The sequence below is a fragment of the Babylonia areolata genome, chromosome 9 (assembly GCF_041734735.1).
Source record: "Babylonia areolata isolate BAREFJ2019XMU chromosome 9, ASM4173473v1, whole genome shotgun sequence".
Classification (NCBI taxonomy): Eukaryota; Metazoa; Mollusca; class Gastropoda; order Neogastropoda; family Buccinidae; genus Babylonia; species Babylonia areolata.
The window spans coordinates 42,484,029-42,496,528 of NC_134884.1; the positions used below are offsets into that span (position 1 = coordinate 42,484,029).

General features: G+C 44.1%; 5 non-coding genes across 5 annotated transcripts; all 5 read right to left on the reverse strand.

Annotated features, from left to right (window-relative positions):
• Positions 1-342: 342 nt before the first annotated feature.
• On the reverse strand, positions 343-461 carry LOC143286239 (5S ribosomal RNA). The gene has a single exon (XR_013055801.1). It is a non-coding gene; the product is annotated as a 5S ribosomal RNA (ribosomal RNA).
• An 872-nt stretch (positions 462-1,333) lies between these two features.
• On the reverse strand, positions 1,334-1,452 carry LOC143286222 (5S ribosomal RNA). Its single transcript, XR_013055784.1, has one exon. It is a non-coding gene; the product is annotated as a 5S ribosomal RNA (ribosomal RNA).
• Positions 1,453-2,182: 730 nt separating this feature from the next.
• On the reverse strand, positions 2,183-2,301 carry LOC143286223 (5S ribosomal RNA). Its single transcript, XR_013055785.1, has one exon. It is a non-coding gene; the product is annotated as a 5S ribosomal RNA (ribosomal RNA).
• A 3,426-nt stretch (positions 2,302-5,727) lies between these two features.
• Positions 5,728-5,846, reverse strand: LOC143286224 (5S ribosomal RNA). The gene has a single exon (XR_013055786.1). It is a non-coding gene; the product is annotated as a 5S ribosomal RNA (ribosomal RNA).
• A 952-nt stretch (positions 5,847-6,798) lies between these two features.
• On the reverse strand, positions 6,799-6,917 carry LOC143286225 (5S ribosomal RNA). The gene has a single exon (XR_013055787.1). It is a non-coding gene; the product is annotated as a 5S ribosomal RNA (ribosomal RNA).
• Positions 6,918-12,500: the final 5,583 nt, after the last annotated feature.

A 12,500-nucleotide genomic window follows, 5' to 3' on the forward strand; every position in this document is an offset into this window, starting at 1 on the left:
GTTTCTTGCAAGAGCGACAACAGTTTTTCAGGTGTATCACTTTTCTGGAGTTGAGTGTCATCAGCATAAGAATGATGACTGACATTATGGCGGTTGATAATTTCAGCGAGAGGAGCAGTGTACAGTGTGAAGAGCACTGGGCCTAAAACAGATCCCAGATATGACAGTGAACAGCTAACTGATGTACACAATGACGGCAGGTAGAAATGAATGACTTGAAAAAAGAAAAGGAAGATGAAGGAGAGAGAGAATGTAGGAAAAGAAAGAGAAAAGGGCAGACTGAGTCTGGGAGAGAAAAAGAAAGTTGCGGAAAAAAAACAACCTAAAAAAAAAAAAAAAGAATGCCAACAGCACCCGGTGTTCCCAGGCGGTCACCCATCCAAGTACTAACCGGGCCCGACGCTGCTTAACTTCGGTGATCGGACGAGAACCGGTGTTTTCAACGTGGTATGGCCGTTGGCGACAGTTGAAGGAAAATTAAGGAAGATGAAGCATAGAGACTAAATAGACTGATGAAATAAACACTGATTAAAATATGACTGATGAACGGTGTCACTAACATCTTCTCACATCGCTTCAGTCCACATATTCTACTGTTGTCTGTACACACGCACACACGGAGAAAAAGACAGCCACTCATACAGACACGCAAACACCCATTCCACTAGACCCAACTGATATATCCGCTGCATTTGTATACTATTCAATGACTAATATGTATTATACTGGCAAAAGAGAAAATGAGGAACTTTGCTGATTTACTGTTCCATCATACGTTTCTCTTTCACAGACAGTATGAAGTATGTCAGGTTACCCATGCCACGCAGAATCTAATCTGGCCTTCCTTGATACGTCTTCGAATTCACCCTCAGCTTTTCATTTCCTCTCCTTTCAGAATTATTCTCTCTCTCTCTCTCTCTCTCTGAAACAATTCCACTACAAACGAAGCAACAACTTCATTTCTTTTTCTTCCTGTTCTCGTATTCTACTGAGAGAGAAAAAGGCTTTATTGATAACTGATGAAAATGAATAAATAATCAACGGATTAATTAATAAAAAGATTGATGATGAAGTGAGTGTGCGTGTACAATGACCACAAGGCACAGTGTACGTCGATTTAAAGAAAAAAGCAACAATTGGGGAAAAGAAAATGTGCAGGTGAGATATGACAGTGAACAGCTAACTGATGTACACAATGACGGCAGGTAGAAATGAATGACTTGAAAAAAGAAAAGGAAGATGAAGGAGAGAGATAATGTAGGAAAAGAAAGAGAAAAGGGCTGAGTCCGGGAGAGTAAAAGAAAGTTTGGGGAAAAAAAGACCTAAAAAAGAATGCCAACAGCACCCGGTGTTCCCAGGCGGTCACCCATCCAAGTACTAACCGGGCCCGACGTTGCTTAACTTCGGTGATCGGACGAGAACCGGTGTTTTCAACGTGGTATGGCCGTTGGCAACAGCTGAAGGAAAATTAAGGCTCATGAAGCATACACGGAAGAAGCGGTCATTGTTTTTTTCTCTTCTTTGTCGCACTTTTGCTATCGTGGCTAAATGTGTACATGCTGCAGTGCCACTAGACGCATTTACACATCAGATCATAAAACAAGTCAAAATCTTCACCAATCTCTGCACTCACAGTTTAGCTTATGTTTGTTTCTTTCCCTCTCATGTCGGCCCCTGCTAACGCCGGCTCAAACCGAATTCACCCTCAGGGTTTCATTTCCTCTCCTTTCAGAATTATTCTCTCTCTCTCTCTCTCTCTCTCTCTCTTTATATAAATTCCACTAGAAACGAAGCAACAACTTAATTTCTTTTTCTTCCTGTTCTCGTATTCTACTGAGAGAGAAAAAGGCTTTATTGATAACTGATGAAAATGAATAAATAATCAACGGATTAATTACTAAAAAGATTGATGAAGTGAGTGTGCGTGTACAATGACCACAAGGCACAGTGTACGTCGATTTAAAGAAAAAAGCAACAATTGGGGAAAAGAAAATGTGCAGGTGAGATATGACAGTGAACAGCTAACTGATGTACACAATGACGGCAGGTAGAAATGAATGACTTGAAAAAAAGAAAAGGAAGATAAAGGAGAGAGATAATGTAGGAAAAGAAAGAGAAAAGGGCAGACTGAGTCCGGGAGAGAAAAAGAAAGTTGGGGGAAAAAAAAGAAAGAAAAAAAGAATGCCAACAGCACCCGGTGTTCCCAGGCGGTCACCCATCCAAGTACTAACCGGGCCCGACGTTGCTTAACTTCGGTGATCGGACGAGAACCGGTGTTTTCAACGTGGTATGGCCGTTGGCGACTGTTGAAGGAAAATTAACCATCATGAAGCATACACTGAAGAAGCGGTCATTTTTGTCTCTTCTTTTTCGCACTTTTACTATCGCGGCTAAATGTGTACATGCTACAGTGCCACTATACACATTTACAAATCACATCATAACACAACTTGTCCAAATCTTCACCAATCTCTGCACTGACAGTTTACTTATCTTCCTTTCTCTCCCTCTCGTGTCCCGGCTGCAAACTTGACGCCGGCTCAAACCGCCATAGTCAAATTTCAAAGACAGACACACATCTAGTCAGGCTGACAGACATACAAACAAACACACAGTCAAGCAGACAGACAGCAGTTCAGACAAACATCCTATAGAACAGACCAAAAATTATCGAAACCGTGAGGTCGAGTGGCCCAGCAAGTCCAAGAGACGTAACTCTTCACACGATATCATCGTACTTTCGTAGCAGTCTTTCCCCCTGAGGTGCTGCTGTCCTCTAGCCACCATCACCTCCCCCATTATTCTTCATATTCTCGTTTTGCGGAGAGAGAGAAAAAGGCTTGGCAGTTAACTGATGACCTCGGCGTTGTGCTTGACAACATCTCCATTGGCTTCCTGTCTCACACAGAATAAAGTGAAAGATCAGCACTCTATGTTATACGAAGTGTTTTCACAAATCTGCCGACCCTTCCTACTGATCTCTGTGGCTGCCTTCACCTCTACACTCCTCTCGCTCTATACGGTCGGCTTCCGATCCGCTCTTTTTACGCATACACATATCCAAACACTCCACTGTTGGCCGGCCGTCTTTCTGTGTCTCTGGACATTACACTATTTGGAATGAACTTCCTCTCAGTTCACTTCATCAGGTCTCCACACCCAGCTCTTTCAAGTCTGGCCTTAAAACCCACCTCTTCCCAAGATAGCCTCCCTCCCGGGCCTCCCAAGTTCCTTGTCTTCAGTTTCTCCAGTCTTAGACTTATGCATGCGTGCCAGTGAATGACTGGTGTGAAAGCGCTTTGATTTGTCTCTGCACAAGATTCAGCGCTGTATGAACTGCCTACTATTATTATTACTAGTCAGTATTGATTATTACGAAACTAATTAATAAATTGATTAATCAACAGGAAAAAGATTGACGAAGGGAGTGTGCATAGATAATGACCACAACGAACAACATACGTGGACTTGAAAGAAAAAAAGCCGGAAAGAAGGAAAAGAAACTGTGCACTCCAGTCAGATATGCCGACAATAGCTAACCGGCTGATTTACACAGTGATGGCACGTCAGTAGAAATGAATGACCACAAAAAAGCCAAGAAAAATGAACGAGAGAGAAAATCTAGGAAAAGAAAGAGAAATGGCAGAGTCCGGGAGTTAGCATCAATGCAGAAAAATTGAAGGACTATCAAGCTTACACTCAAACGTCGCACGGCAGCAATCGCCTATTTCCCAAGTAAATAGACTGATGAAATAAACACTGATTAAAATATGACTGATGAACGGTGTCACTAACATCTTCTCACATCACTTCAGTCCACATATTCTACTGTTGTCTGTACACACGCACACACGGAGAAAAAGACAGCTACTCATACAGACACGGAAACACCCATTCCACTAGACCCAACTGATATATCTACTGCAATAGTTTGTATATTATTCAGTGACTAATATGTACTGTATACTGGCAAACTGAAAGAGAAAATGAGGAACTTTGCTGAATTACTGTTCCATCATACGTTTCTCTTTCAGAGACAGTATGAAGTTTGTCAGGTTACCCATGCCACGCAGAATCTAATTTGGCCTTCCTTGATACGTCTTCGAATTCACCCTCAGCTTTTCATTTCCTCTCCTTTCAGAACTAGTTATTCTCTCTCTCTCTCTCTCTCTCTCTCTCTCTCTCTCTCTCTCTCTCTCTCTTTATAACAATTCCACTACAAACGAAGCAACAACTTCATTTCTTTTTCTTACTGTTCTCGTATTCCACTGAGAGAGAAAAAGGCTTTATTGATAACTGATGAAAATGAATAAATAATCAACGGATTAATTAATAAAAAGATTGATGATGAAGTGAGTGTGCGTGTACAATGACCACAAGGCACAGTGTACGTCGATTTAAAGAAAAAAGCAACAATTGGGGAAAAGAAAATGTGCAGGTGAGATATAATAATAATAATAATGGTACTTATATAGCGCTGAATCTTGTGCATAAACAAATCAAAGCGCTTTCGCACCAGTCATTCTCACGCACGCATAACTCTAAAACTGAAAAAAAAACAAAAAAAAAACAAAACAAAAAAACAAACTAAAAACAAGGAACGGAGGCTATTTTGGGAAGAGGTGGGTTTTAAGGCCAGACTTGAAAGAGCTGAGTGTGGAGACTTGACGAAGCGAAAGAGGAAGTTCATTCCAATTGCAAGGTCCAGAGACAGAGAAAGAACGGTGGCCAACAGTCGAGAGTTTGAATCTGGGTATGTGTAAGTGGAGTGGATCCGAAGCTGATCGTAGTGAGCGAGATGGAGTGTAGAGGTGAAGGCAGCCACAGAGATAGGAAGGGGCTGATTTGTGAATACATTTGTAGCATAGAGTGCTGATCTTGTACTTTATTCGGTGTGAGACAGGGAGCCAGTGGAGATGTTGCAAAAGAGGAGTGGTGTGCTCAGATTTTTTCTTTCTGAGGACGAGTCGGGCAGCAGAATTTTGTATGCGCTGAAGGGACTGAATGGATGAAGCAGGCAAACCAGACAATAGAGAGTTACAGTAGTCAAGGCGAGAGAGAATGAGAGAAACGACAAGTCTAGATGTTGCGTCAGTGGACAGATATTTCCGGATGGAACTGATGCACCGCAGTTGACAGTAGCAGGATTGACATGTCTGATTGATAAATGTTTGCATGGACAGTGTGTTGTCAAGGACAACGCCGAGGTTCCTGACTGAAGTGGACAGAGGGATGGATGTACTGCCAAGTTTGATTGTATTAGTTGTAATGGAAGAGATTTTTTGTTTAGTTCCTATGATCATTGCTTCAGTTTTGTCCGCGTTCAATTGTAACTTATTTAGAGTCATCCAATTTTGAATATCCAGGAAGCAGTTCGATGTTTCTTGCAAGAGCGACAACAGTTTTTCAGGTGTATCACTTTTCTGGAGTTGAGTGTCATCAGCATAAGAATGATGACTGACATTATGGCGGTTGATAATTTCAGCGAGAGGAGCAGTGTACAGTGTGAAGAGCACTGGGCCTAAAACAGGTCCCAGATATGACAGTGAACAGCTAACTGATGTACACAATGACGGCAGGTAGAAATGAATGACTTGAAAAAAGAAAAGGAAGATGAAGGAGAGAGAGAATGTAGGAAAAGAAAGAGAAAAGGGCAGACTGAGTCTGGGAGAGAAAAAGAAAGTTGCGGAAAAAAAAACAACCTAAAAAAAAAAAAAAAAAAAAGAATGCCAACAGCACCCGGTGTTCCCAGGCGGTCACCCATCCAAGTACTAACCGGGCCCGACGTTGCTTAACTTCGGTGATCGGACGAGAACCGGTGTTTTCAACGTGGTATGGCCGTTGGCGACAGTTGAAGGAAAATTAAGGAAGATGAAGCATAGAGACTAAATAGACTGATGAAATAAACACTGATTAAAATATGACTGATGAACGGTGTCACTAACATCTTCTCACATCGCTTCAGTCCACATATTCTACTGTTGTCTGTACACACGCACACACGGAGAAAAAGACAGCCACTCATACAGACACGCAAACACCCATTCCACTAGACCCAACTGATATATCTGCTGCAATAGTTTGTATATTATTCAGTGACTAATATGTACTGTATACTGGCAAACTGAAAGAGAAAATGAGGAACTTTGCTGAATTACTGTTCCATCATACGTTTCTCTTTCAGAGATAGTATGAAGTTTGTCAGGTTACCCATGCCACGCAGAATCTAATTTGGCCTTCCTTGATATGTCTTCGAATTCACCCTCAGCTTTTCATTTCCTCTCCTTTCAGAACTAGTTATTCTCTCTCTCTCTCTCTCTCTCTCTCTCTCTCTCTCTCTCTCTCTATATATATATATATATATATATATATATATATAAACAATTCCACTACAAACGAAGCAACAACTTCATTTCTTTTTCTTACTGTTCTCGTATTCCACTGAGAGAGAAAAAGGCTTTATTGATAACTGATGAAAATGAATAATCAACGGATTAATTACTAAAAAGATTGATGAAGTGAGTGTGCGTGTACAATGACCACAAGGCACAGTGTACGTCGATTTAAAGAAAAAAGCAACAATTGGGGAAAAGAAAATGTGCAGGTGAGATATGACAGTGAACAGCTAACTGATGTACACAATGACGGCAGGTAGAAATGAATGACTTGGAAAAAGAAAAGGAAGATGAAGGAGAGAGAGAATGTAGGAAAAGAAAGAGAAAAGGGCAGACTGAGTCCGGGAGAGAAAAAGAAAGTTGGGGGAAAAAAAAACAACCTAAAAAAAAAAAAAAGAAAGAATGCCAACAGCACCCGGTGTTCCCAGGCGGTCACCCATCCAAGTACTAACCGGGCCCGACGTTGCTTAACTTCGGTGATCGGACGAGAACCGGTGTTTTCAACGTGGTATGGCCGTTGGCGACAGTTGAAGGAAAATTAACCTTCACCGTACTTTGTGGGTCTGACAGACCCATTTTTGCCTTAAAAAATGCCTTTAAAATATATTTGGTGTCCGATTAATTTGAAATTTCATGACTTTTGTTGTCACAACATATGCATCATTTTAGTAAATTAATGTACACTTTAACTGATTAGTTAATCAGTTACGTAATTGTGAAAATTTTTACCTGCATTCCTACGTTGTGGGTCTTACAGACCCATACTCCCCAAAGAAGAGAAAACACTAAGTACCCTTATTCGTAATTCGTGGGTCTCTCAGACCCATACTCGCAAAAGAAGGGAACAAACCAATAATCCCTTTGTACTACGTGGAACGAAGTGATTGTGCGTACATGACTGATGACACATAGGCTACCTCACTGCTTCTGTAGTTGGCTGGCACATCACATCCGGCTCTCACGGAGAACACAACAGTACAGCAGGCTACCGGTGTCATTGCCTCAGGCAAGTTATATTTTGATGATTATCAAGTTTATTAATTGCCATCAAGTTAGCTTGCCATCTGTTCGATACTTTAGGTCGATTCCAACATCGCCATCTCTGAAGGCATCAGTAAGCATTGCAGAGAACATGAGGCTGAACAGCGTTGGAGCCAGGACGCAGCCTTGCTTGACACCATTTGTGACAGCAAAAGGAGCAGATGTTTCGCCATTGTCCTGGACTCGAGCCTGCATGCCTTCATGGAATTGGCTGACCAAGGAAATAAATTTCCGAGGGCATCCGTACGTTTTTTTTGTTTTTGTTTTTTTGTTTTGCTGCCCCATCATCTGCGCCGTTTCAGTGGCATTACTCCCACGCCGCTCATTTAGATTCCCCCATACACGGCCACACCCGGGTTCGTCCGTCGCAGTCCCAGCGTCGGCAGTCCACAGGGAACCATCGATGTTAGGTCGCCTGGAGGCCACACACCAGAGGAGACCCTGCACTGCTGCTGAGTCACTTCAGTGGTGTTCAGTGGTGCCTGTTCTGTTTTAACGTACTTAGGACACCACCTACTAAGTCCCCTACTAACGACAGTAATGGCTTAGTCGCGGAGCCAGACTGAGCGAGCGTCTCTCCCAGAGTGGAGACCGCCACCACGTCCCTCAAACAACAGCCCCCCCATGAATCTGCCGACACTGACGACATTGACAGGACTCACCCAAAGCACGGAAGTGGAGGGGTATCGAAACTGAGGTCACCATGAGAGCAGGGCATGAAAGGTCACAGACTTTGAGACTATTTTGTTTATATTGATGACGATGAAGGGGGAGGAGGATGACGATGATGATGACGATGTTGCTATGGAGGTCCATTTTGGTTTGGGACTGCGTGACAAGGCTGTACTCTACGCTTCCTGTCATAATGATATCCTGGCGTTAACCAGGCCCGAGAGATACAGACACTTGCAGTGTTGGTCAGGTAATTAGAGCAACACACCCAAAGACGCATCCTTGAAGTGGATGACACTCGACTGTGTGGTCCCAGTCTCCCCATTTAAGCCCACAGCACACTCAACTCTGGGTAGGAGCCGGCCACGGGCCGAAAAACCCACCTCCGCTGGGATTCGAACCCGCGTCCTCCCAGCCGTCAGTCCGCGACGCTAACCACTTCGCCACGGCGGCTGGTAGGGCATCCGTACTTGGCCATGATCTTCCACAGTCCCTCTCTACTCACGGTGTCGAAGGCCTTGGTGAGGTTGACATAGGTGGAGAACAGAGCAGCATTTTGCTCCTGACATTTCTCTTGCAGCTGCCTTGCAGCAAACACCATGTCGGTGGTTCCGCGCTCTTTCCGGAATCCATATTGGCTCTCAGGCAAATGACCTTGGTCAAGGTGTGCTGTGAGGCGGTTTAGTAGGATCCTGGCAAGTATCTTGCCTGCGATGGAGAGCAAGGAAATGCCCCGATGGTTATCACAGACTTGCCGGTTCCCCTTTCGCTTGTACAAGTGAATGATAGATGCATCTTTGAAATCCTGGGGGATCATCTCTTCTTTCCACATGAGTGAGTACAGCTGATGGAGCTTCTCAGTCAGCACAGTGCCTCCATCGTTGTAGACCTCTGCTGGTATGGAGTCTGAGCCAGGTGCTTTGCCACTGGATAGCAGATGGATTGCTTTCTGGGTCTCAAGAGGTGTTGGCGGATCGTCCAGTGTTTCGTTGATGGGGACTTGTGGGAGACGGTCTATGGCTTCATCATTTATGAAGGAAGGGCGATTTAAGACACTGTTGAAGTGCTCAGCCCAGCGTTCGATAATTTTCTCCTTCTCGGTGATCAAGGTATTCCCATCTGCACTGAGGAGGGGGGATGATCCTGAGGATGTGGGGCCGTAGACTTCTTTTAAGGCATCATAGAACCTCTTCATATCGTGCCTGTCAGCATATCCCTGGATCTCATCAGCTTTGTCACTCAGCCACTTATCCTGCATCTGGCGTAACTTTTGCTGAACAGTCCTGCGGATGGCATCGTACGCATCCTTTTTTGATGTGGACTTTGGGTTGCTGAGGTAGGCTTGATGCAGACGGCGTTTCTCATCCAGAAGCTGCTTGATTTCATCACAGTTTTCATCAAACCAGTCTTTGTGCTTTCTGGTCATGGGTCCCAGGGTCTCTGAAGCTGTACTATAGATCAGCTCACGCAGGGTCCTCCAGTCAGACTCCACATTCTGGTTGTCCAGAGAGGCGGATTCCAGACGATCTTCCAGCAGCTCCACAAAGGACTGTTTGATGGTGATGTTTTTCAGCTTAGCGATGTTAAGCCGTTTTGGAGCCTTCTGGCCTTCGGGGCGTCTCTTGGGCTGGATTCGAATATTCAGCTTCGAGACTACAAGGCGATGGTCTGTCCAACACTCGGCGCCGCACATGGTCTTTGTTACACGTACATCTTGCCTATCCCTTTTCCTGACGATGACATATATATATATATATGTGTGTGTGTGTGTGTGTGTGTGTGTGTGTGTGCGTGCGTGCGTGCGTGCGTGCGTGCGTGTGCGTGCGTGCGTGTGTGTGTGTGTGTGTGTGTACACCCGCACATTCCAATATTCCGTTGCTCCTACAGTACACATGGAAACACACACATACCTCATCCTCTACACACACACGAACACACACACACATGCGCGCGCGCACAGAGCTCTCCTGACGTGTATACTTACACGCTCGCGCACGCACACAAATACACACACACACACACACACAAATATATATATATATACAGTATAGACCGGATGTATAAAACACCGGATGTATGAAAGTCTGCATGTATGAAAGGGGCAGGCAGGGTCCCGGCAGAAGCTACTCTTTGTTATTACTTAGCATTTTCCGGTTGTATGAAAATCGGATGTATAAAAGTCCGGTTGTATGAAAGCAAATCTCTGGTCCCGAGCAGCACAAATGCGCTGTTGCAAGACCGGTTGTAAGAAAACGAAACCGAAAGTAGACCAAATTCACCAAAGTGTGGTAAATTCCCCGTAAAATTATTTCCCCTTCCATAGCGACTCGATCTTGCAAAATGGCGGACCCGCACCGCAAAGCGAAAGGTACAGGCAAACGCAGAGTGTTGACATTGTCTGAGCGCCTTAAAATCATAAAGGCAGTAGAGGACAGTCCATTCAAATCCCGAACACAGATGGCCATTAATTTAGGTGTCCCCCTGCCAACGCTGTCAAATATCATGAAAGACAAGAACAAATATCTTGCTCAGGCAAGAAGCGGCGATATTGTGACGACGAGCAAGCGGGCACGGAGCTCTTAGCTGGCGTCTGTGGACAAAGCGTTGCTGGACTGGTTTACGTCATGCAGGTGGGCTATTCTTATTTTTTCTTTATGAATTTTTATTTGTTGATTGATTTGAAACTGTATGTTCATACTGTCCGCGCTCTAAAAGTGGGTATCAGTGTCTCACAGTGTGTGTATGTGTGTGCACGTGCGTACGTGTGCACGTACGCACACTGACGTGTGCGCGCATGCGTGCGTGATAGTGTGTGTGTGTGTCTGTGTGTGTGTATGTCTGTCTGCCTGTCTATCTTCCTGTCTCGGTGCCCGTGCCCCTGTATTTTTAAACTACACATATATGCCTTGAGCCATCCGCATATGCAATATGACTTCAATGTGCCCAGCAGTTTGCTTGGAAATTGGTAGCAGTACATTGGTAGTAAAAAGTTTGCGACCGCATAACGGGGGCAATACAAGTGTGTGTGTGTGTGTGTGTGTGTGTGTGTGCGTGCGTGTCAGTGTGTGTGCGTGAGCGAATCAGTGTGTGTGTGTGTGTGTGTGTGTGTGTGTGTGTGTGTGAGGGGAAGGGGGAGGAAGTGGTGGGGGTGCAGTAGTTGGGTGTTGTAATGTTTGCGTGGTGTTGGCAGAACACAGCAATAAACAATAAATACCGAAAACACAGGAGGACGGTTGGCAGGTCTTTTACTTCATTTCGCTCTCGCTCTTCAAGTGACGTTTATCTAGCTATGATGTCATGATAGAAGAATATTGCGTCATAACAAAGGGAGATTGTCAACTATTTACTTTCGCTTCTTAACATTAAGCTACGATTCAGTCATGGACACAACAGGTGTGTGTATGGGGTGCGTAGCTATGTGCCCTCGTCTCTGCTCCCAGCACTCAAAAAACGTCTCTATCTGCCCTAAACTCAGTTATATTTTTAAGGTACAGTGTTCTATGTGCGCCCATCTCTATGTGCCCCCGTCTCTATGTGCCCCCATCTCTATGTGCCCCCGTCTCTATGTGCCCCCTTCTCTAAATGCCCCCATCTGTCTATTTCTGTCAAAGAGTGTTAGAGTATTTTGCATCTATACTGTAGCGCTACGGATGTCATTTTGGTTCATAATAATGTTTATTTATAGCTTGATTGAAATACTATTTATTAGAACGAACAAAACAATTTTTTTGGTAATATTTTGTTGAATAAGAAAAAAAGTAAAATTTTTTAATTTAATCAACATACTGTGATGTTGAGAAAGAAAACAACACCACACACACACACACACACACACACACACACACACACACACACACACACACACACACACACACACACACACACACACACACACACACAAAGAGAGAGAGAGAGAGAGAGAGAGAGAACTCAGAAAATTTTATTTGCTACGTCAACGGCCCTTACAAAGATTCCACGACCAAAAACATCGTCAAAAGCGCAAAAGGGTTGTGGAGGGAACACACACAATACAGTCGTGCCACACACACACACACACACGCGCGCGCGCGCGCGCGCGCGTGCACGCCCACACACACACGCACGGAGGGAGGGTTGGGGGGGGAGTGCACGGCACATGCAAAGCAGAACAGTTCCCACAAACAGTTGCTCTTTCTACCGGTTGTCCTGACTGTGTGTATGTAAGTACATGTACTTTTCCACTTGTTATTCACAAACCTTTTCTTCTTACTAGGATATGTATGAAAACATTTAAACATAAAAAAAAGTAAATACAAAAATAACATGAAAAAAAACTACTTTTATCAAGTAAAAGACGCGTGGCCGGATGTATGAAAGTCGATCCTCAATATTTTCATACATCCGGTTATCCGC